A 25,870-nucleotide genomic window follows, 5' to 3' on the forward strand; every position below is an offset into this window, starting at 1 on the left:
CTAACCCATCCCTCCACTTCCTCATCCAGGTCATTTATGAAAATCAAAAAGAGAAGGGGTCCCAGAACAGATCCCTGAGGTACACCACTGGTTACCAAACTCCATGCAGAATATGACCCATCTACGACCACAACCACTCTTTGTCTTCTGTGGGCAAGCCAATTCTGGATCCACAAAGCAGGTCCGCTTGGATCCCATGCCCCCTTACTTTCTCAATAAGCCTTGCATGGGGTACCTTATCAAATGCCTTGCTGAAATCCATATACACTACATCTACTGCTCTACCTTCATCAACGTGTTTCGTCACATCCTCAAAAAATTCAGTCAGGCTCGTAAGGCACGACCTGCCTTTGACAAAGCCATGCTGACTACTCCTAATCATATTATGCCTCTCAAAATGTTCATAAATCCTGCCTCTCAGGATCTTTTCTATCAACTTACTAACCACTGAAGAAAGAGTCACTGATCTATAATTTCCTGGGCTATCTTACTCCCTTTCATGAATAAGGGAACAACATTTGCAATCCTCCAATCATCCAGAACCTCTCCCGTCCCCATTGACAATGCAAAGATCATTGCCAGAGGCTCAACAATCTCCTCCCTTGCTTCCCACAGTAGCCTGGGGTAGATCTCACCTGGTCCGAGAGACTTATCCAACTTGATGCTTTCCAAAAGCTCCAACACATCCTCCTAATGTCTATATGCTCAAGCTTTTCAATCGGCTGTAAGTCACCCCTACAATTGCCAAGATCCTTTTCCATAGTGAATACTGAAGTATTCATTAAATACCTCCGCCATCTCCTCCGGTTCCATACACACTTTTCTACTGTCACACTTGATTGGTCCTATTCACTCATATCTTATCCTCTTGCTCTTCACATACTTGTAGAATGCCTTGGGTTTTTCTTTAATCCTGCTGGCCAAGGCCTTCTCAAGGCCCCTTCTGGCTCTCCTAATTTCATTCTTAAACTCCTTCCTGCTTGCCTTATAATCTGCCAGATCTCTATCATTACCTAGTTTGTTTTTTTTCGTAATTTATTTTTTATTGAATTTCACCATCAAACAAACATTTCCATAAGACGTATTTCACTTTTTGGAAGCTTTTCTTTTCTTCTTGACTAGATTTTCAATTGCCTTTGTACGCCACGGTTCCTGTACCCTGCCATCCTTTCCCTGTCTCATTGGAATGTACCTATGCAGAACCCCATGCAAATATCCCCTGAACATTTGCCACATTACTGCTGTACATTTCCCTGTGAACATCTCTTCCCAATTTATGCTTCCAAGTTCCTGCCTGATAGCTTCATATTTCCCCTTACTCCAATTAAACACTTTCCTAACTTGTCTGTTCCTGTCCCTCTTCAATGCTATGGTAAAGGAGATAGAATTGTGATCACTATCTCCAAAATGCTCTCTTACTGTGAGATCTGACACCTGACCAGGTTCATTTCCCAATACCAGATCAAGTACAGCCTCTCCTATTGTAGGCTTACCTACATATTGTGTCACGAAACCTTCCTGAACACACCTAACAAACTCCACCCTATCTAAACCCCTTGCTCTAGCAGGATGCCAATCAATATTTGGGAAATAAAAATCTCCCACGACAACCCTGTTATTATTACACCTTTCCAGAATCTGTCTCTCTATCTGCTCCTCAATGTCCCTGTTACTATTGGGTGGTCTATAAACAAACACCCAGTAGAGTTATTGACCCCTTCCTATTCCAAACTTCACCCACAGAGACTCCGTAGACAATCCCTCCATGTCTTCCTCCTTTTCTGCACCTGTGACACTATCTCTGATCAGCAGTGCCACGTCCCCAACTCTTTTGCCTCCCTTCCTGTCCTTTCTGAAACATCTAAAGCCTGGCACTCTAATTAACCATTCCTACCCCTGAGCCACCCAAGTCTCTGTAATGGCCACAGCATAGCTCCAAGTACTGATCCGCGCTCTAAGCTCACTCACTTTGTTCATGATGTTTATTGCATTAAAATAGACACATCTCAAACTTCCTATTCTCCCTCTCACACTGTCTCCAAGCTTTCTCTATTTGTGAGCCAACTGCCTCTTCCTCCATCTCTTCAGTTCGGTTCCCACCCCCCAGCAATTCTAGTTTAGCCTCTCCCCAATAGCCTTAGCAAACCTCCTTGCCAGGGTATTGGTCCCCCTCAGATTCAAGTGCAACCCATCCTTTTTGTACAGGTCACGCCTGCCCCAATAGATGTCCCAATGATCCAGAAATCTGAATCCCTGCCCCCTGCTCCAATCCCTCAGCCATGCATTTATCCTCCAACTCACTCTATTCCTATACTCACTGTCGCATGGCACAGGCAGTAATCCCGAGATTACTTCCTTTGAGGTCCTGCTTCTCAACTTCCCTCCTAACTCCCTGTCGTCTGTTTTCAGGATCTCCTCCCTTTTCGTACCTATGTCATTGGTACCAATATGTGCCACAACCTCTGGCTGTTCACCTTCCCACTTCAGGAAATCGTGGATGCGATCAGAAACATCCTGGACCCTGGCACCTGGGAGGCAAACTACCATCCATGTTTCTTTCCTGTGTCCACAGAATCACCTGCCTGACTCCCTAACTATAGAGTCCTCTATTACTGCTGTCTTCTTCCTTTCCCTACACTTCTGAGCCACAGGGCCAGACTTTGTGGCAGAGGCGCAGCCACTGTTGCTTCCCCCAGGTAGGCCATTCCCCCCAACAGTACTCACACAGGAGTACTTATTGTTAAGTTGGACAGCCACAGGGGTACTCTCTAGTATCTGACGCCTGCCCTTCCCTATTCTGACTGTTACCCACTTATCTTTCTCCCAAGGCCCCGGTGTGACTACTTGCCTAGAGCTCTTCTCTATCACCTCCTCACTTTCCCTGACCAGACTAAGGTCATCGAGCTGCATGTCTAGTTCCCTAACCCAGTCCCCAAGGAGCTGCAGCTCAACACAGCTGGTGCAGATGTGGCTGTCCGGGAGGCTGGGACTCTCCCGGACATCCCACATCTGACACCCAGCACAGAACACCAGCCTCATAGTAATCCCTCCTGTTTCTATTCTTCACAGGTAACTTACCTCGCCTTGACCCATATCGCCCAAGCCCGAATGAGCCAAAGCCCTACCACTCTGCCTCAGATCACTCCGTCCATGACAGCTACTTTGATGACCGCTCTGCAAGGCAGTGTCTCCCTTTTATGCCTGAACCTTCCCTGCTATCTAACTCATGATTGGTGCTCCAGTGATAGCCGCTGATAGGCCATGTACGATGGACAAACGCTCTTGAAGTTCCCTTTTTAAGTAACCACTGCCAACCTGTGAGAAGTCCCTCTTGGTAAAGCTCTGTTGACGCCGCCGATAGGCCAGTTACAATGGATTTGATTCTTAAGTGTTTGCTTACCTTTGTTATACTCAAGTACCTCATTTGTTCATACCTCCCTCAATATCTCTCAAAAATGAAGGTTCCCTAAACATGCTATCCTTGCCTTTTATTCTGAGAGGAACATATAAACTCTGTACTCACAAAATTTCACTTTTGAAGGCCTCACACTTACCAAGTACACCTTTGCCAGAAAACAACCTATCCCATTCCACACATGCCAGAACCTTACTGATACCATCAAAATTGGTCTTCAGTTTAGAATCTCAACCCGTAAGATCATAGAATATAAGACAAAGGAGCAGAATTAGGCTATTTGGCCTTCGAGTCTGCTACACCATTTCATCATGGCTGATTTATTGTCCCTCTCAATCCCATTCTCCTATCTTCTGTCCGTAACCTTTGATACCCTGATTAATCAAGAACCTTCACCCTCTGCCTTAAATATACCCAATGAATTGGCCTACACAGCCATCTGTGGCAACGAATTCCACAGATTCTACACCCTTTATCCTAAGAAATTTTTCCACATCTCTGTTCTAAATGGGTGACCTTCTATTCTGAGGCTGTGCCCTCTGGTCTTGGACTGCCCCACTATTGGAAGCATCCTCTCCACATTCAATGACAACCTCTTCATTCTTCTAAACTCCAGCAAGTACCCCAGAGCCATCAAACACTCATGTTAACCCTTTCATTCCTGGGATCATTCTCGTGAAGCTCATCTGGACCCTCTCCAATGCCAGCACATCTTTTTTTAGATAAGGGGTCCAAAACTAATCATAAATATTCCAAGTGTAGTCTGACCAATGTTTTATAAAGACTCGGTGTTATATCCTTGCTTTTATATTCTAGTCTTCTTAAAATGAATGTTAACATTGCATTTGCCTTCCTTACCACTGACTCAACCTGCAAGTTAAGCTTTAAGGAAACCTGCACAAGATCTCACAAGTTCTGTTGCACCTCTGATTTCTGAATTTTCTCTGCACTTAGAAAATAATTCATGCCTTCATTCTTTCTACCGGTATGTGACAATGCACTTGCCTACATTATATTCTATCTGCCACTTCTTTGCCCATTCTCTCAATCTTCGTCCTTATACAGCCATCAATTCCTTCATCCAAATCATTGATATATAACTTGAAAAGATGCATTCGCAACATCGACTCCTGTGGAACACCACTAATTACTGGCAGCCAATCTTCTATCCACGTTAGTATCCTCAACGTAATACCATGGGTTTTTATCTTGTTAAGCAGCCTCATGTGTGACACCTTGTTAAAGGCCTTCCGAAAATCCAAGTAAGCAACATCTACTGACTCTCCTCTGTCTATCTTGCCTGTTACTCCCACAAAGAATGCCACCAGGTTTTCAGGCAAGATTTCCCTTCAAGAAAATCAAGCCAACTTTGCCCTATTTGGTCATGTGCCTCCAAGTACCCTGAACCTCACCCTTAATAATAGGTTCCAACATCTTTCCTACTACTGTAGTCAGGCTAACTGGCCTATCTTCTTTTCTGCCTTCCTCCCTTTATAAAGAGTGCAATGTCATTTGCAATTTTCCAGTCCTCCAGAACCATTCCAGATCCTCTTCAACTACCTCTTTCAGAACCCTGGGGTATAGTCCAGGTAACTTACCTACCTTCAGACTTTTCAGCTTCCTAAGCACCTTCTCCTTAAGTAATAGAAATGACACTCATCTCTGCCTCTGACACATTCCTTTTCTGGCATCCTCCTACAGTGAAGACTGATGCAAAATACTTAATAAGTTCGTGCAATGATTTTTTGTCCCCATTACTATCTCTCCAGCATCATTTTCCAGTGGTCCAATATCCACTCATTTATTTTACTCTTTATATGTCTGAAAAAAAGGTTTTGTATCTTTTGAATTTTTTTGAAACTATTTCATTTTAACTCTGTGGCTTTTTATCAGCGAGCCTTCTGCTCGTTTTTGAAAGCTTCCCAATCCTCTACTTTTTCACTAATTTTTGCCCTCTTATAGGCCCTTTCTTTTGCTTTTATGCTGTCTATGTCAGCCATATTTGCCTCATCCTCCCTTTAGAATCCTTCTTCATCTTTGGGATGTATCTTTCCTACATCTTCCAAATTGCTCCCAGAAGCTCTAACCATTGCCGTTCTGCCATCATCCCTGCCAGTGTCCCCTTCCAATCAACTTCGGCCAGCTCCTCTCTCATGCCTCTGTATTTCCCTTTATTCCATTGTAATACTGATGCATCTGATTTTAGCTTCTTCTTCACAAACTACAGGGTTAATTCTATCATATTGTAAACACTGTCACTTAAGGGTTCCTTTACCTTAAACTCCCTAATCAAATCTGGCTCGATACATAATCCAGAATCGCCATTCGCCAAGTGGTCTCACCCACAAGCTGCACTAAAGAGCCATCTACAAATTCGCCCTCTTGGAATCCAGTACCAGCCTGACTTTTCCAATTTACCTGCATATTGAAAATCCCATGACTTTCACAACATTGTCCTCGCTATGTGCCTTTTCTTTCTCCCATTGTAATCTGTAGCCCATATCCTGGCTGCTCTTCAGAGAGCTGTATATTACTGCCATCAGGATCTTTTTCCTCTTGCAGTTTCTTAACTCTACCCATAAGGATTCTACACCACCTTTTTCTAAGAATTTGATTTCAATTTTTACCAACTGAGTCACCCTCCCTCTCTGCCTATCCTTTCAATACAATGTGTATTCTTGGATGTTAAGCTCTCAACTATGATCTTCTTTCAGCCACAGCTCAGCAATGCACACAACATCATACCTTACAACCTCTGAGTGACAGGATCATCTACCTTATTCCATATACTACGTGCACATCAAATATAACAGCGTCATCACCCTTTTCAATTTTGGCACCCTTTTACACTTGAACTTATCCCATTGACTGCAATGTTGCCCTATCATCTGCCTGACCTTCCTTGCAGTCTCACTATACACTGCATCTAGTTGTATACCAACTGCCCCATCCATAGCCCTATCACTCCAGATCCCATACCCCTGCTAAATTAGTTTCGGTCCTCCCCAACAAAGATATAGGCCCCCCTTGGGTTCAGATGTAAACCTTCCTTTTCATACCATCCCCAGAAAAGATCCCAATGACCCAGAAATCTGAAACCCTGCTCCCTGCACCAATTATTCAGCCACGTATTCATCTGCCAAATCATCCTATTCTTACCCGCACTGATGCATGGCACGGGCAGCAATCCGGAGATTACTACCCTGGAGGTCCTGGTTTTCAGCTTTCTGCCTAACTCCCTATATTCTTCCTTCAGCATCTCCTCCCTTTTTCTACCTATGTCATTGGTACCAATAGGTACCATGATTTCCAGCTGTTCATCCTCCCCCTTTAGAACGCTGTAGACCTGATCAAAGATATCCCTGACTCTGACAACTGGGAGACAATATCCCATCTCTTTCAAGACAGTCTGCACCTCTAATTATGGAATCCCATCACTACTGCATTCCTGTTTTCCCCCTTTCACTTCTGAGCCACAGAGAGAGGCTCAATGGCAGAGATCAAGTCATTTAGCTTTCCCCAAAAGGTCATCTCCCCCCAGCCCCCAACAGTATCCAAAGTGGTAGACTTATTATTGAGGTATACGTACTATTTCCATAATTACCTAGAAACTAATGGCATTATGATCACTAGATGCAAAGTGTTCCCCTACACAAACATCTGTCACCTGTCTCATTCCCTTATCTTTATTTATCCACATCTACATTTTTCAGAAAATATATCTAGACAGATTTTGATAATCAACAGTGCTGTATAACAAAAATGTACACTGGGGCATTGCTACTTTCTTGGCACTGTCTTTTATCAAACTTTAATGCATAAATGCTCTTTATTTCCCCAAACAATATTTCATCCACCAACTTTATAACAAACTCCAAGATACAGTATGTTACCTTCAAGAGGAAGGGAATTAAAACGATGAGTTGGTATTAGTTGAAAATCACTCTTGTGGGAAGTGCAAATCTAAAATAAGGCAACACACAATCCAAAGCAATTCGCCAGCTCACACTTTCATCTTGCTATAGATCCATGACTTCGTCCACATAGGAACTCACAGACAGATGATGCTTATTTATGTCTTATTTTAATGCCATGTTTCATGTGCATACAATAATGTTGCAACAGATTTTCATTACCAATGACTTCCCACAGTGAATTAGATCTGAGGACCAGGGATAAGCTCCACTGACCAGGCAGTACAAAATTTCATAGTCTAAAACAAAAATGTGTTGGCAAATCTTTTTCTGCAGATGTTGGGCTTAGAAAATCATTAGTCACAGCCAATTGGAACTAACGTTTTGGGCAGAAAAGGGCAGTAAAATCCATTATCCATGTGTTTCCAATTGGAAGCAGGAGATAGACATTTGGCATTTGGTCTGAGGGAATAAAAAAAATCTACAGTTAGAGAAAGTTTGGAAAGAAGAAGCCAGTTGTGTAATTGGTGACAGGTGGAATATATTGAGAAGTAGGCTGTTAATGTATTTGGAGTTGGGAATATACAATAAAAAAGAAAATCCAGGCAGGAAAAGAGTCAGAAGGGTTAATGGCTGATGTGGTACATCGTGAGGTGGGATTGAATGGTGGTTTGGGAACAGCTGGCGATCAGGGAGGGTTGCTTGAGTACAGGTTAAGTTAAATGAGTAATTTTTACCTTGCAGACCTTTGGGATTGGCAATATGATCAACAAAGTGTATACCTGAGGGAATTGTCATCCAAGTTTCCTTATAATGAACAGTGCATGACTTCATCATACTAGTTCCTCATAAATAAATTGCATAGATGAGATGCACAGTTGAACTTTCCAACTAAAATGAAACAACTCAGAAATAGTTGTTCATGTTTCATTTCAGGGGAGAAAGAAAGATTAATTTTCAATTGCCCAATGTTGAAGAAAAAACAGCTGCATGCAACTACTTGTTCAGTCAATGTACATTTAGCTAAGCAACACATACAAAATGCTGGAGGAACTCAGCAGGCCAGGCAGCATCTATGGAAAAGGGTACAGTCAACATTTCGAGCTGAGACCCTTCAAGCAGGACTGGAGAAAAAAAGACGAAGAGTAGATTTAAAAGGTGGGGGGAGGGGAGGCAGAAACACAAGGTGATAGATGAAGTACGGAGGGGGGTGAAGTAAACAGCTGGGAAGTTGATTAGTGAAAGGGATACAGAGCTGGAGAAGGGGGAGATCTAATAGGAGAGGACAGAAGGCCATGGAAGAAAGGAAAGTGGGGAGAAGCACCAGAGGGAACTGATGGTCAGCCAAGGAGATAAGCTGGGAGAGGGAAAAGAGGACCGGGATTGGCGAAAGAGGGTTGGGGGTGGGGGGAGCTTCACCAGAAATTTGAGAATTTGTGGTTCATGCCATCAGGTTGGAGGTTACTTAGGCGGAATATAAGGTATTGTTCCTCTAACCCGAGTGTGGCTTCATCACGACAGTAGAGGAAGCCATGGACTGACATTATCGGAATGGGAATGGGAAATGGAATTAAAATGGGTGACTACTGGGAGATCTTGCTTCTTCTGGTAGGTGGAACATAGGTGCTCAGCGAAGTAGTCTCCCAAGCTATGCTGGATCTCACCGATATACAGGAGACCACACTGGGAGGACCAGAGACAGTATATGACCCCATCAGACTCCCAGGTGAACTGTTGCCTCACCTAGAAGGACTGTTTGGGGCCCTGAATGGTAGTGAGGGAGGAGGAGTAGGGGCAGGTGTAGCACTTGTTCTGTTTACAAGGATAAGTGCCAGGAGGGAGATGGGAGACCAGTCGGGAGCGACAAATAAACAAGGGTGTCGCATAGGGAGCGATCCCTCCGGAAAGCAGAAAGTGGGTGGGGGGGGGGGCGGTGAATGTGCTTGGTGGTGGGATCTCATTGGAGATAGCGGAAGCTGTGGAGAGTTATGTGCTGGAATTGGAGGCTGGTGAGATGGTAGATGAGGATAAGAGGAACCCTATCCCTGGTAGGGTGGTGGGAGGATAGGAAGAGAATAGACATGCGTGAAATGGAAGAGATGTGGTTGAGGCCAGTGTTGATGGTGGAGGAAAGGAATCCCCTTTCTTTGAAAAAGGAGGACATCTCCTTCATTCTGGGATGAAAAGCTTCATCCTGAGAGCAGAAGTGGCGGAGATGGAGGAATTGAGAGAAGGGGATGGCGTTTTTTCGAGTAACAAGGAGGCAAGAGGTATAGTCCAGGTAGCTGTGAGAGCCTGTGGATTTATAGTAGACATCAGTAGATAAGCTGTCTCCAGAGACAGAGATCAAGAAAGGGGAGGAAGGTGTTGGAAATGGACCAGGTAAATTTGAGGGTAGAGTGGAATTTTGAGGCAAAGCTGATGAAGTCGACGAACTCCGCATGGGTGCAAGAAGCATCACCAATGTAGTCGTCGATGTAGCGTAGGTAAAGTGGGGAATGGACACCATTGTAGGTTTGGAATATAGACTGTTCCACGTAGCCAACAAACAGGTAGGCATAGCTGGGACCTATGTGAGTGCCCCTGGCTACAGCTTTTGTTTGAAGGAAGTGGGAGGAGCCAAAGAAGAAATTATTAAGAGTGAGGACGGAGGAAAAGTAGTGGTGGAGGGGAAATGGTTGGGTCTGGTGTCCAGAAAGAAATGGAGAGCTTTGAGGCATTCCTGGTGGGGGATGGAGGTATACAGGCTGGACATCCATAGTGAAAATAAGATGATGGGAGCTAGGGAGCTTGAAATCATTGAAAAGATCCAGAGCATGTGAAGTGTCATGGATGTAGGTAGGAAGGGACTGAACTAGAGGGATAAGACACAGTCAAGTTATATCGAGCAGATATAAGTTCAGTGGGGCAGAAGCAAGTTGAAACAATGGGTCTACCTGGATAACTGGGTTTGTGGATCTTGGGTAGGAGGTAGTAAAAGGAGGTGCGGGGTGAGGGAATTATGAGGATGGTGGCAGTGGATGGGAGATCCCCGGACCTAATAAGGTCGGTGACGGTGTGGGAGACAATGGCCTGGTGCTCCTTAGTGGAGTCCTATTTGTGTGGTGAGAAAAGGAGGTGCCTGAGAGTTGTCGCTGGACCTCAGTAAGCTAGAAGTCAGTCCACCAAACTGCTACAGCACCCCCCCTATCAGCGGGCTGATTGTGAACTTCTGGCTGTGCCCCCCCTCACTATTCCCCAACCTTTTTTCCCTCTCTGGCCTTATCTTCTTGCCTGCCCATCGCCTTCCTTTGGTGCTCCTCCCCCTGTTTCTTTCTTCCATGGCCATCTGTCCCCTCCCCCTCCTCCAGCTCTGTATCTCGTTCACCAATCAACTTCCCAGCTCTTTACTCCACCCCTCCCCCTCCTGGTTTCATCTATCACCTTGTGTTTCCCTCTCCCCCCACCTTTTAAATCTACTCTTCATCTTTTTTTTCTCCAGTCCTGCGGAAGGGTCTCGGCCAAAACGTTGACTGTACCCTTTTCCATAGATGCTGCCTGGCCTGCTGAGTTCCTCCAGCATTTTGTGTCTGTTGCTTGGATTTCCAGTATCTGCAGATTTTCTTGTTTGTGATTACATTTAGCTAAAGTCACTGAATATATACATAGTAACTACTGTGACCACTGGGTACATATTCTTTGCTCCCTTTATTAGAGATAATGGAGAGATGACATTCTTCCAGTAGAGTATGGAATATAACAATGTGCATGGACCTCCAATGTCTATCTCCAAGAATCAATCAGTCCTGAAAAATGTTGCTTCTGATTGTGCATAGGGTACACAATAGGAGAGCAAAATGATGAAATAGCCTCCATTACCTTACTCTCATTAATTTACTTTTCACAGACATAATAGAATTGTTATGAATGAAACCACTTCTTTTAGTACAACCATTTGTTCTTGTACAAATTATCTTTCAAATGAGCAAGTCATTTATTGTTCTGTGCTAAATAGGACAGAGCAATAATAGATAACTAACTTAAAACTGGAGAAACATGAAGTTGGCCTGCCCTGCACTCTTCTTTCTCCAAACGGCTGTATTTATTTTAAATGCAATATTTGTATTTATTCTAAGTCACGATAATAGGATCTTGGTGACCAGGTGCAATTCAATCCTCCTCCTATTGAATTTGGTCAGTAGGCTCACAAAATGTATACAAAAGGAGATTGTAAAATACAAGAGGAACAAACCAGGATCTAGTCCTCCAAGAAGAATAGGAAATCTATGAATCAGAAAAAAGGCACATTGGATATGTTGGTGTAAAAGATTGTATCATAATAAAAGGTGCTGTAGAGATAGGGAAATGGCTGAATACAGCAAGCAGGGTCAAAGCATTTACATGGTAATTTAGGAGACAAGAGGCTTCTGATGACTATTTGTTAGTATCCTATCCCTTGAAGGAACTAAAGGGGAAGAGTCAGAGATAGAATAGGAGTGAAAAAACTTTGAGAGCCTGAATACGGTTACAAAAGTTTTCAATGAGATAATAGTGATGCAAGGGTAGAGTTTTGCAAAAATGTTGACAAAACTTTCTGAGTGAGAGTAGAAAGAAAGAACAATTCAGTCATTAATGTACTTAAAAAGAAGTAAGGGAGGGGAACTGAGTGCAACCAAAGAATGGAAAGCCATTGTGCATTGTTAGTTTCCTTTTCCATAGACTTCAACGAGACTGTGTGGAAAACGGATGTCTCGTTAATGACTGCTCATTCTGAAAAAAATCCAAGACTAATTTCCACCCCACCCTGAATTCAATGGCTAGTGCAGAACTAATGGAAAAATATTTCATGCAAAACATCCAACCTCAATGTGAAAATCATAAATACTTGACTGCAGTATTCTGTTCTTAACAAAATATATATCCTCAGGAGAAAATAAAACCTAACCAAATATACTGATCCTTAAATTTTGGCTAAAATTTATTACCCAGCTGTATTTAATTATCCTTCAAGATTGTGCCAACACAAGTCCTCGTTCAACTTAATATTTTCCAGATGTTTCAAAATGTTTCCACATTACATAACATATTGGCCAACAGAAATGCAAAGCAAGCCTTCCTAGACACTACGTTAAGCTATATTCTACACTTACGTTCCTGTGAGGTCTCCATAAAGAACACTTTTGAATTACGGAAAAATAATTAGGAAAAACATACAATTTTTGAAATGCAGTAACCTGTAATTTCATGGTTTTCAACTTCATTTTAAGCAATAAGCTGTCTGTTTCATTACACACCATAAGCAATGTACATGTTTTCAATCTTAACAGTTTGCATTACTATAGCATCTTGAATAAAGATCCCGTACTGAGTCTGGTTATACAAAATAAATAGCAAGATAAAGTGGTAAATAATTGGAAGAATCAAAGAGGTGTTCTTTAAACAGAATTTAAAGGGGAATGTGAAAGATAACAAAATGGTTAACAGAGGAAACTCTACAGCATCAAGACAAGAACACTAAAAGTTAGATTGCCAACGTTGGGATAAAGGATGGTGAGGTTACAAGGAAAAAGGTGAAGTTGGGAAAGCATTTTGGAATTATTAGAGGGCTATGAACAATACTACAGAAGCTTCAAGTTTTTAACCTGTTGTATAATCAAAAGAAAAAATCTGAAAAGAAAAACTTATTTAGCTGTTCATATCCTACATCATTTCAAATTTCTACAAACTATTTTCCTTACAGTGCAATTTTGGGGGCCTGGGTAGTGAAAAGACAAAAGTCAGATGTGCCCTTAGAGGTGGCAGAAGAACTTCTCCCAGAGCACCCGAAGCCTGGGTCTGGGAGATTTGACTGGGTTGGAAGGTGAGAGCATACTTACCGGTGAAAAGAAATTTAAAATTTTTCAAGGTTGAACATAAAACCAGCATTTCTCAAAGTAATTGACAGTAATGAAGGTTCTAACAGCAGTCAAGGTTCAACACAGTGAAAATTTGGGAAGGTATGCAGCATCATGGAGTGGATAGGAATCTACAGAGATGTCTCTCAAACACCGGCTGCCAGCGATCCAGGTTATTTGGGTGCCCCTAAAACTGAACAATGGTAGAGAACATAGTGTTTTCACAGTGATACTTTATTGATCCCGAGGGAAATTGGTTTTCGTTGCAGTTGCACCATAAATAATTAAGTAGTAATAAAACCATAAATAGTTAAATAGTAATTTGTAAATTATGCTAGTAAATAAGTCCAGGACCAGCCTATTGGCTCAGGGTGTCTGACCCTCCAAGGGAGGAGTTGTAAAGTTTGATGGCCACAGGCAGGAATGACTTCCTATGATGCTCTGTGTTGCATCTCGGTGGAATGAGTCTCTGGCTGAATGTACTCCTGTGCCCACCCAGTACATTGTGTAGTGGATGGGAGACATTGACCAAGATGGCATGCAACTTGGACAGCATTCTCTTTTCAGACAACACTGTGAGAGAGTCCAGTTCCATCCCCACAACATCACTGGCCTTACGAATGAGTTTGTTGATTCTGTTGGTGTCTGCTACCCTCAGCCTGCTGCCCCAGCACACAACAGCAAACATGATAGTACTGGCCACCACAGACTCGTAGAACATCCTCAGCATCATCCGGCAGATGTTAAAGGACCTCAGTCTCCTCAGGAAATAGAGACGGCTTTGACCCTTCTTGTAGACAGCCTCAGTGTTCTTTGACCAGTCCAGTTTATTGTCAATTTGTATCCCCAGGTATTTGTAATCCTCTACCATGTGTTCAGCACAAAGGTTACAGAGTACAAAGATGGAAATGCAAAACTTTAAGGGGAAGATTTTTTCCCTCAAGTATTCATTGCAGGAATTGGAGGGGCTTCTAGGACGTACAAGATTTCTAGAGCACAAAATAAAATATGCCCTTTCAGGAGTCCAGAAAGAAAAGCAGAGTAACTAATGAATCTAAAGATATAGAAGAAGGCTGCTCCAAAGAGAGGTGTCATTAAAAAGTAGGAACAAAAGTGATATTCATAGATTGTTAACAAGTTTGAAGCAGAACATTGGCAGCAATTTCTGGAATGCACAACAGACCGAAAATATCTTGGACTAAAACAACAAACTGGAGAAAGTCTTGTTTAACTATTTAGTGATTTGCTTAGACTATACCTCAAATATGATGCAAAATTACATGAATGAGACAGAAATTTCGAAGGAGACAACAAGACCTTTCCTTGTGACAAGTGTATAGAATGCCATCCCTGTGTCATAAGAATAAAAGCAGGAAAACTTACTAATGGTTGTTCTGTTCAGAATTCCCCAAGTAATTCAAAAATCCACAAGCTGTTTTAGAACCATGAGATCCACATTTAAAACAATTTAGCAGCTGCAACAGGAATGCCATGAACAAAAGAGAAAAGCCTGTTACATTTAGATCTTATCAGACTCAATGAGACACTAATTGTTCGAGTGGGGACAGTTGAAGTTAGTAAAGAGGCTGATTGCTGAAGCTGCAAAATGAGATTGATTTTTTTCACAGCTACATGATGTGTAGGGCGAAGGCCAATTTATACTTGTGCGTCAAATCGACGCCGTAGGTACGGCATAGCCGTGTACCCTATGCCGCAGCCTGACGTGCACCTCCCCAAAAATGTAACCACGCGTCGCGGCAACGCAGACCGCAACAACTGTGATTGGTCCGCTTGGTAGCATCACATTTCCTCCTACGCTGCAATAGCTTCCCATTGGGCGACTGAAGGGCAGGGAAGGAACTCTGGCTGCAATGCTTTCCATAAAGCTTTACAGACCTCCGAAATTATGGAGGACCCTGTGCTTGATGCCAGTTTGTAGCTAGCTGCTACAGCCTGTTGACTTCCACCTGAAGCTAAAATTCGTATAGTGATTGCCAGTCTCTGAGTATACTGTGCGTACACTGATGCGAAATAAATGGTTGGAGATGATGAACCAAATCGTTAAATCTACATGCTGACATCCGAAAATATTTGAAATGCATTTCCTCGTCCAAGTCTCTCAGTGGCTGGACAAGCACAGAAAATTCACCCTCCTTCAGTTTCAGTCACCATTGTTTGAAGTTTGAGTTTCTTCATGTTGAGTTTCAACACGAAGAAACTCAACACAGTGGCGTAGAAACCCCACCACCAATTAGCATTTTGGCGGTGAATTGCAGAGCGACACAGACACACCAACTCACAAGTATAAATGCTCAGAACTGTGTAGCCCACTTGTGTAGGCTACGGTGTAAACTGGTACACACAAGTATAAATCAGCCTTTAGCTACAATGGGCACATAAAACTTTTCAGGGAGTTGATCTATGAAAATGATGCTACACTAGTATCTCAGACAAAAGGCCACCTATAGCAGCTAAGAGATTAAGTATCAGCATTAATAAAATGAGTTTGACTCAAAGACTGCACTCTGGAGGTTTTTTCATGATAATTATATTTTCTAATAACATAGGAGAAGCCATTCAGCCCACTGATTCTATACTGGCTCTCAAAAGGACTCTTATCAAATTACTCCACTTTTTTCCATGCACTTATTCTTACTCATAGGTCCAGCAACCCCCTTCCCCTGATGTAGGTACCACCAGTGACCTACCAAATAGCACATTTTAAGACATGGAAGGAAAGTGGCATACCCAGTAAGACTCACACAGTCACAGGGGAGAGAAAAGCACAAACTCCATACAGACATCATCAAAGCAAAACCCAATGTTTCCATCTGCAAACAAAAACTCATACCCCGAAGTAAGGTTCCGAAGCCATGCCAGATGACATTCAAAATGGAGTTCACCACAAAGGTACAAACTATTATCCTAGGTGAAGCAACACACACAAAATGCTGGAGGAACTCAGCAGGCCAGGCAGCATCTATGGAGAAGAGTACAGTCATCGTTTTGAGCCAAGTTCCTTCAGCAGGATTCTTCTACTCTTTTCCATAGATGCCGCCTGGCCTGCTGAGTTCCCCTAGCATTTTCTGTGTGTTGCTTGGATTCCCAGCGTCTGCAGATTTTCCCTTGTTTGTGATTGGATCCTAAGTCAAGGAATACTGCCAGCATGTCAATATGAAACTAACTGGGAAAACATTTAAGCTTGCGTTGGCAAGTGGAAAGGAAGATTTCTGGCAACATCTATCTTAAACAGAGTATTTAAGCATGACCTCCAAGTACTCAACAGCAAAAACTATCAATTATTCCTCCACAGTGAACAAACTCAGCTGAACCTGTCACAAAAATAAGAGACTAGAAGTTTTGCAATGAACATCTTACTTCTGACATTTTGATCAAGGAAGGACTGTGCAAGAGCGTGGATGTCAGCGAGTTAGAACAGTGGGAAGAGATTAAAAGGAGACAGCGGGCGACGGAGTAGAGGTAGACAGAGTAGGAGGGCTTTGGCTCAAGGGAGCTACAGCAATAACGGGTCGAGGCGAAGTACATTAATTGTATAGAATAGAAACCGGAAATATGTCTGTGAGGCTGGTGTTCTGAACTGGGTGTTGGATGTGGGATGCCTGGGATTTTCCCAGCCTCCCGGACGGCCACATCTGCACCAGGTGCGTCGCGCTGCAGCTCCTTAGGGAACACGTTAGGGAACTGGAGATGCAGCTCGAAGACCTTCGTCTGGTCAGGGAAAGTGAGGAGATGATAGAGAGGAGCTATAAACAAGTAGTCACACCGGGACCTTGGGAGGCAGATAAGTGGGTACCAGTCAGGAAAGGGAAGGGCAAGAGTCAGATACTAGAGAGTACCCCTGTGGTTGTCCCCCTTAACAATAAGTACTCCCGTCTGAGTACTTTTGAGGGTTGGGGGGCGGGGGGGGGGGGGAAGAGTACCTACCTGGGAGAAGCAACAGTTGCCATGCCTCTGGCACAGAGTCTGACCCTTTGGCTCAGAAGGGTAGGGAAAGGAAGAAGGCAGAAGTAATAGGGGACTCTATTGTTAAGGGATCTGTTAGGGGATCAGACAGGAGATTCTGCGGACGCAGGAAACAAATACAGATGGTAGTTTGTCTCCCAGGTGCCAGGGTCCAGGATCATTCTGATCACGTCCACGATATCCTGAAGTGGGAAGGTGAACAGCCAGAGGCTGTGGTATATATTGGTACCAAGGACATAGGTAGGAAAAGGGAGGAGGCCCCGAAAACAGACTCCAGGGAGCTAGAAAGGAAGTTGAGAAGCAGGACCTCAAAAGTAGAAATCTCAGGATTACTGCCTGTGCCACACGACAGTGAGTATAAGAATAGAGGGACGTGGAGGATAAATGTGTGGCTGAGGGATTAGAGCAGGGGGCAGGGATTCAGATTTCTGGATCATTGGGACCTCTTTTGGGGCAGGCATGACCTGTACAAAAGAAACCGGTTGCACTTGAATCCAAGGGGGACCAACATCCTGGCAGGGAGGTTTGCTAAGGCTATTGGGGAGAGGTTAAACTAGAATTGCTGGGGGGTGGGAACCGAACTGAAGAGATGGAGAAAGGGGCGGTTGGCTCACAAATAGAGAAAGCTTGGAGACAATGCAAGAGGGAGGATAGGCAGGTGATTGAAAAGGGATGCGCTCAGACCACTAGATTGAGATGCATCTATTTTAATGTAAGAAGCATCATGAACAAAGTGGATGAGCTTAGAGCGTGGATCAGTACTTGGAGCTATGATGTTGTGGCCATTGCAGAGACTTGGATGGCTCAGGGGCAGGAATGGTTACTTCAAGAGCCAGGCTTTAGATGTTTCAGAAAGGACAAGGAGGGAGGCAAAAGAGATGGGGATGTGGCACTGCTGATCAGAGATAATGTCACAGGTGCAAAAAAGGAGGAAGCCATGGAGGGATTGTCTACTGAGTCACTGTGGGTGGAAGGTAGAAACAGGAAGGGGTCAATAACGCTACTGGGTGATTTTTATAGACCACCCAATAGTAACAGAGACATTGAGGAGCAGATAGGGAGACAGATTCTGGAAAGGTGTAATAATAACAGGGTTGTCGTGGTGGGAGATTTTTATTTCCCAAATATTGATTGGCACCTCACTAGAGCAAGGGGTTTAGATAGGGTAGAGTTTGTTAGGTGTGTTCAGGAAGGTTTCCTGATACACTATGTAGATAAGCCTACAAGAGGAGAGGCTGTATTTGATCTGGTATTGGGAAATGAACCTGGTCTCTCAGAGGGAGAGCATTTTGGAGAGTGATCACAATTCTATCTCCTTTACCATAGTATTGGAGAGGGATAGGAACAGACAGGTTAGGGAAACATTTAATTGGAGTAAGGGGAAATATGAAGCTATCAGGCAGGAAGTTGGAAGCATAAATTGGGAACAGATGTTCTCAGTGTAATGTATTGCAGAAATGTTCAGGGGATATTTGTTCCACATAGGCATGTTCCAATGAGACAAGGAAAGGATGGTAAGGTACAGGAACCGTGATGTACAAAGACTGTTGAAAATCTACTCAAGAAGAAAAGAAAAGCTTACGAAAGGTTCAAGAAACTAGGTAATGATAGAAATCTGGAAGATTATAAAGCTAGCAGGGAAGAGTTTAAAAATGAAATTAGCAGAGCCAGAAGGGGACATGAGAAGACCTTGGCAAGCAGGATTAAGGAAAACCCCAAGGCATTCTACAAGTATGCGAAGAGCAAAAGGATAAGATGTGAGGGAATAGGACCAATCAACTGTGACAGTGGTAAAGTGTGTATGAAACCGGAGGAGATGGCGGAGGTATTTAATGAATACTTTGCTTCAGTATTTACTGCAGAAAAGGATCTTGGCGATTGTAGGGATGACTTGCAGCAATCTGAAAAGCTTGAGCATATAGATATTAAGAAAGAGGATGAGCTGGAGCTTTTAGAAAGCATTAAGTTGGCTAAGTCTCTGGGACCGGACGAAATGTACCCCAGACTACTGTGGGAGGTGAGGGAGGAGATTGCTAGAGCCTCTGGCGATGATCTTTGCATCATCAATAGGGACAGGAGACATTCCAGAGGATTAAAGGGTTGCAGATGTTGTTCTCTTATTCAAGAAAGTGAGTAGAGATACCCCAGGAAATTATAGACCAGTGAGTCTTACTTCAGTGGTTGGTAAGTTGATAGAAAAGATCCTGAGAGGCAGGATTTATGAACATTTGAAGAGGCTTAATATGATTAGGAATAGTCAGCATGGTTTTGTCAAAGGCAGGTCGTGCCTTACGAGCCTGATTGAATTTCTTGAGGATGTGACTAAACACACTGATGAAGGTAGAGCAGTAGATGTAGTGTATACAGACTTCAGCAAGGCATTTGATAAGGTACCTCATACAAGGCTTATTGAGGAAGTAAGGAGGCATAGGATCAAAGGGGACCTTGCTTTGTAGATCCAGAATTGGCTTGCCCACAGAAGGCAATAAGTGGGTGCAGACGGGTCATATTCTGCATGGAGGTCGGTGACCAGTAGTGTGCCTCAGGGATCTGTTCTGGGACCCTTTCTCTTTTGATTTTTATAAATAACCTGGATGAGGAAGTGGAGGGATGGGTTAGTAAATTTGCTGATGACACAAAGGTTGGGGGTGTTGTGGATAGTGTGGAGGGCTGTCAGAGGTTACAGCGGGACATCGATAGGATGCAAAACTGGGCTGAGAAGTGGCAGATGGAGTTCAACCCAGATAAGTGTGAGGTGGTTCATTTTGGTAGGTCAAATATGATGGCAGAATATAGCATTAATGGTAAGACTCTTGGCAGTGTGGAGTATCAGAGGGATCTTGGGGTTTGAGTCCATAGGATACTCAAAGCTGCTGCACAGGTTGACTCTGTGGTTAAGAAGGCATACGGTGCATTGGCCTTCATCAACCGTGGGATTGAGTTTAAGAGCCGAGAGGTAATGTTACAGCTATATAGACTCCACTTGGAGTACTGTGCTCAGTTCTGGTCATCTCAGTACAGGAAGGATGTAGAAAACATAGAAAGGGTGCAGAGGAGATCTACAAGCATGTTGCCTGGATTGGGTAGCCTGCTTTATGAGATAGGTTGAGTGAACTCAGCCTTTTCTTCTTGAAGCAGCAAAGGATGAGAGGTGACCTGATAGAGGTGTATAAGATAATGAGAGGCATTGATTGTGTAGATAGTCAGAGGCTTTTTCCCAGGGCTGGAATGGCTAGCACGAGAGGGCACAGTTTTAAGGTGCTTGGAAGTAGGTACAGAGATGTCAGGGGTAAGTTTTTTTTTTTTACGCAGAGAGTGGTGAGTGTGTGGAATGGGCTGCCAGCGATGGTGGCGGAGGTGGATACAATAGGGTCTTTTAAGAGACTACTAGATAGGTACACGGAGCTTAGAAAAATAGAGGGCTATGGGTAATCCTATGTAATTTCTAAAGTATATGTTCGGCACAGCATTGTGGGCCAAAGGGCCCGTATTGTGCTGTAGGTTTTCTGTGTTTCTATCTTACTTCTGACTCACTAAAAGATTTGCACTATTTTATGAGACATATCAGAAGCGCCAAAGTCCAAAGTAAATTTATCATCAAAGTACAAATATGTCACCATATACAATCCTGAGATTCATTTTCTTGTGGGCATACTTGATTAATCCGTAACAGAATAATAACCATAACAGAATCAATGAAAGACCACTCCAACTTGGGCATTCAATCAGTAAGCAAAAGGCAACAAACTCAACAAACTGTGCAAACACAAGAAGAAATAATAATAATAAATAAACAAGCATTAAATATCGAGAATGTGAGATGAAAGTAAGTCCACAGGTCATGTGACCATTTCATTGATGAGGCAAGTAGAGTGTAGTTATCCTCTTTGGTCCAAGACAATAGACAATAGGTGCAGGAGTAGGCCATTCGGCCCTTCGAGCCAGCACCACCATTCACTGTGATCATGGCTGATCATCCACAATCAGTATCCAGTTCCTGCCTTATCCCCATAACTTTTGATTCCGCTATCTTTAAGAGCTCTATCCATCTCTTTCTTGAAAACATCCAGAGACTTGGCCTCCACAGCCTTCTGGGGCAGAGCATTCCACATATCCACCACTCTCTGGGTGAAAAAGTTTTTCCTCAACTCCCTTCTAAATGGCCTACCCCTTATTCTTAAACTGTGGCCTCTGGTTCTGGACTCACCCATCAGCAGGAACATGCTTCCTGCCTCGAGCGTGTCCAATCCCTTAATAATCTTATATGTTTCAATCAGATCCCCTTTCATCCTTCTAAATTCCAGTGTATACAAGCCCAGTCGCTCCAATCTTTCAACATATGACAGTCCCGCCATCCCGGGAATTAACTTTGTGAAATTACGCTGCACTCTTTCAATAGCAAGAATGTCCTTCCTCAAATTTGGAGACCAAAACTGCACACAATACTCCAGGTGTGGTCTCATCAGGGCCCTGTACAGCTGCAGAAGGACCCCTTTGCTCTTATACTCAATTCCCCTTGTTATGAAGGCCAGCTGCCATTAGCTTTCTTCACTGCCTGCTGTACCTGCATGTTTGCTTTCAGTGACTGAAGTACAAGAACACCTAGATCTCGTTGTGCTTCCCCTTTTCCTAACTTGACTCCATTTAGATAATAACCTGCCTTCCTGTTCTTACCACCAAAGGGGATAACCTCACATTTATTCACATTAAACTGCATCTGCCGTGCATCCGCCCACTCACCCAACCTGTCCAAGTCACTTTGCATTCTCATAACATCCTCCTCACATTTCGCACTGCCACCCAGCTTTGTGTCATCTGCAAATTTGCTAATGTTACTTTTAATTCCCTTTTCTAAATCATTAATATATATTATAAACAGCTGCGGTCCCAGCACTGAACCCTGCGGTACCCCACTGGTCGCCGCCTGCCATTCCAAAAGGGACCCGTTAATCACTACTTTCCTGTCAGCCAGCCAATTTTCAATCCATGTCAGTACTCTGCCCCCAATACCATGTGCCCTAATTTTGCCCACTAATCTCCTATGTGGGACTTTATCAAAGGCTTTCTGAAAGTCCAGGTACACTACATCCACTGGCTCTCCCTTGTCCATTTTCATAGTTACATCCTCAAAAAATTCCAGAAGATTAGTCAATCATGATTTCCCCTTCCTAAATCCATGCTGACTTGGACCGATCCTGTTACTGCTATCCAAATATGCTGCTATTTCATCTTTTATAATTGACTCCAGCATCTTTCCCACCACTGACGTCAGGCTAACCAGTCTATAATTCCCTGTTTTCTCTCTCCCTCCTTTCTTGAAAAGTGGGATAACATTAGCTGCCCTCCAATCCACAGGAACTGATCCTGAATCTATAGAACATTGGAAAATGATTACCAATGCGTCCACGATTTCTAAAGCCACCTCCTTAAGTACCCTGGGATGCAGACCATCAGGTCCCGAGGACCTATCAGCCTTCAGACCCAATAGTCTATCCAACACCATTTCCTGCCTAATATAAATTTCCTTCAGTTCATCCATTACCCTAGGTCCTTTGGCAACTATAGCCTGATGGTTCATGGGCAATAACTGTTCCTGAACCTGGTGGTACAAATCCTGAGGCTCCTGTACCTTCTTCCTGATGGCAGAAGAGAGCATTACCTGGGTGGGGGATCCCTGATGATAGATGCTGTTTTCCTGCAATAACGTTTCGTGTAGAGGACTTTATCCATGATGGACTGGGCTGTATCCAATGCTTTATGTAGGATTTTCCATACAAGGGTGTTGGTGTTGGTGTTTCTATACCTGACTGCAGCCAGTCAATATACTCTCCATCATACATCTATAGAAGTTTGATGAAGTTTTAGATGTCATGCCAAACCTTCACAAACTTCTAAAGAAGTAGAGGTCCTGCTGTTCCTTCTTTGTAGCTGTGCTCACAGGTTGGGCACTGTAAGCACAGTGGATTGGAGGTCAGGTCCTCCAATATAAAAGCATTTAAAGTTGTTGACCCTCTCCTCTTTTGATCCTCCTATGAGGAATGGCTCATGGACCTCTGGTTTCCTCCTCCTGAAATCAATAATCAGCTCCTTGGTCTTGCTAACATCGAGTAAGAAATTGCTGTTATGGCACAACTTAGGCAGATTTTCAGTCTCCCTCCTATATTCCGACTTGGCACAGTTGTGTCATCAGCAAACTTGACAAGAGCATTGGAGCTGCGCTTAGACACACAGTTATATGTGTAAAGCGAGTAGAGCAGGGGGCTAAGCACATAGTCTTGTGGTGGACCTGTGTTGATGGAGATTGTGTAACAGATCTGCTACATGATCTCCATTAACACAGTACACCTTATTGATTACTCATCGAAGCTTATGATTAGTTTTGAGGGAATGATGGTATTGAATGCTGAACTGCAGCCCATAAAGAGCATCCTAATGCATGCATCTTTGCTATCTAGATGTTCCAGAGTTGAGTGAAGAGCCAATCAGATGGCATCTACTGTGGATCTGTTGCTCTGGTAGGCAAATTGCACTGGATCCAATTCACTTATCAGGCATGAGATAATATGTTTCATCACCAGCCTCTCAAAACACTTTATCACTATGGATGTAATTGCTACTGGATGACAGTCATTGTGACAGGTTGCTACATTCTTCTTAGACACAGGTATAACTGCAGCCTGCTTGAAGCATGTGGGTACCTCAGAATGCTGAAGAGAGGACACTCCAGCCAGTTGATCAGCACAGGTCTTCAGTATTTGGCCAGATACCCCGTCTGAGCTGGATGATTGTACATTTGCCTCAAAGGACTGAAATCACAGGATCATTGGGGGCCGTGGGAGATCCTGTTTTGACGTTCAAAGCACACATAGAAGACATTGAGCTCATCTAGAAGTAAAGCCCTGTGATGCCTATGTCATTTGATTTAATTTCATCAGGGTGACAGTATTCAAGCCCTGCCATAACTGAATAACTGACAGGTATCCTTTGTTGATTCAAGTTTAGTCTGGAATTCAAAGGTTCAAATATTCACTTATCATCAAAGTATACATCTCTGAAATCCATCAATTCTCCAAGTAGTCACAAACCCAAGAAAGGAAAGGCAACAGGATCATTGACCGCAAAATCTAACCTCCCCGAAAAAAAAAGGAATAGGCACATCAACTCTGGAATAGGCACATCAACATCTGCCATGGGCAAGCTCATGGCAGATGCAATTTAATGTGGATAAATGTGAGGTTATCCACTTTGGTGGCAAAAACAGGAAAACAGATTATTATCTGAATTGGCCGATTAGGAAAAGGGGAGGTGCAACTAGACCTGGGTGTCATTATACACCAGTCATTGAAAGTGGGCATGCAGGTACAGCAGGCGGTGAAAAAGGCGAATGGTATGCTGGCACTCATAGCAAGAGGATTCGAGTACAGGAGCAGGGAGGTACTACTGCAGTTGTACAAAGCCTTAGTGAGACCACACCTGGAGTATTGTGTGCAGTTTTGGTCCCCTAATCTGAGGGAAGACATCCTTCCCATAGAGGGAGTACAAAGAAGGTTCACCAGATTGATTCCTGGGATGGCAGGACTTTCATATGATGAAAGACTGGATCGACTAGGCTTACACTCGTTGGAATTTAGAAGATTGAGGGGGAATCTTATTGAAACATATAAAATCCTAAAGGGATTGGACAGGCTAGATGCAGGAAGATTGTTCCCGATGTTGGGGAAGTCCAGAACGAGAGGTCACAGTTTGAGGATAAAGGGGAAGCCTTTTAGGACCGAGATTAGGAAAAACTTCTTCACACAGAGAGTGGTGAATCTGTGGAATTCTCTGCCACAGGAAACAGTTGAGGCCAGTTCATTGGCTATATTTAAGAGGGAGTTAGATATGGCCCTTCTGGCTAAAGGGATCAGGGGGTATGGGGGGGAAGGTTGGTACAGGGTTCTGAGTTGGATGATCAGCCATGATCATACTGAATGGCGATGCAGGCTCGAAGGCCCGAATGGCCTACTCCGGCACCTATTTTCTATGTTTCTATGTAACCCCCAAAACCCCCTCCCTGCACAAAAAAACCCAGAAGATCGAAAAAAAACCCCACAAAATATAAAAACTATAAGACTGAAAAGAAGAGTCTATAGTTCAAACTCCAAATCCAAAACGCAGGGGGAAAAAAACCTGGACAACGCTCTCAGGGCACAGCGGCAGCCCCTCCCCTCTCCGGTGCAGAGCAACTAATCAAAAGGCAAGCAGTCAGCGCTCACCCTCTGCACTCGCTTCGATGCTTCAATCTCCCTCATTGCTTTAATCAGCGAACAATGGGTGCTTTCAGCGGCAGGATGGAGCCAAACATCGGCTTGTGCCCTGTCCTGCAGCCAACCCACTACACGGTTCGCACATGCTACCTCTGCGTCCCTGAACTTTCTTGGAGACCACAGAGTGCTGGAACATCCAAACAATCTCCAAACTTCTGCACTCGCCTTGATGTTTCAATCGCCCTCGTCGCTTTAATTGGCAAACAATGGAAGCTGCAATCGACAAAATGGGGTCAAACATCGGCTCGCATGCCATCCTGCAGCCTTCTTGCCACGAGGTTCACTGACACTGCCTCTGCCACCTGGAATCCTCTCGGAGACTGCAGAGCACTGAAGCACCCAAACAGTCTCCAAACAGCAAAACACAGGCTCCAACAG

At 43.7% G+C, this 25,870-nt stretch overlaps 1 protein-coding gene across 1 annotated transcript in view; it reads right to left on the reverse strand.

Moving 5' to 3' along the window:
- cenpp (centromere protein P) overlaps nt 1-25,870 on the reverse strand; it is a 279,625-nt gene that overhangs the window by 217,288 nt on the left and 36,467 nt on the right. The gene's annotated exons all lie outside the window — the stretch shown is intronic.

Source organism: Mobula birostris, chromosome 16 (genome assembly GCF_030028105.1).
Source record: "Mobula birostris isolate sMobBir1 chromosome 16, sMobBir1.hap1, whole genome shotgun sequence".
NCBI classification, from domain to species: domain Eukaryota; kingdom Metazoa; phylum Chordata; class Chondrichthyes; order Myliobatiformes; family Myliobatidae; genus Mobula; species Mobula birostris.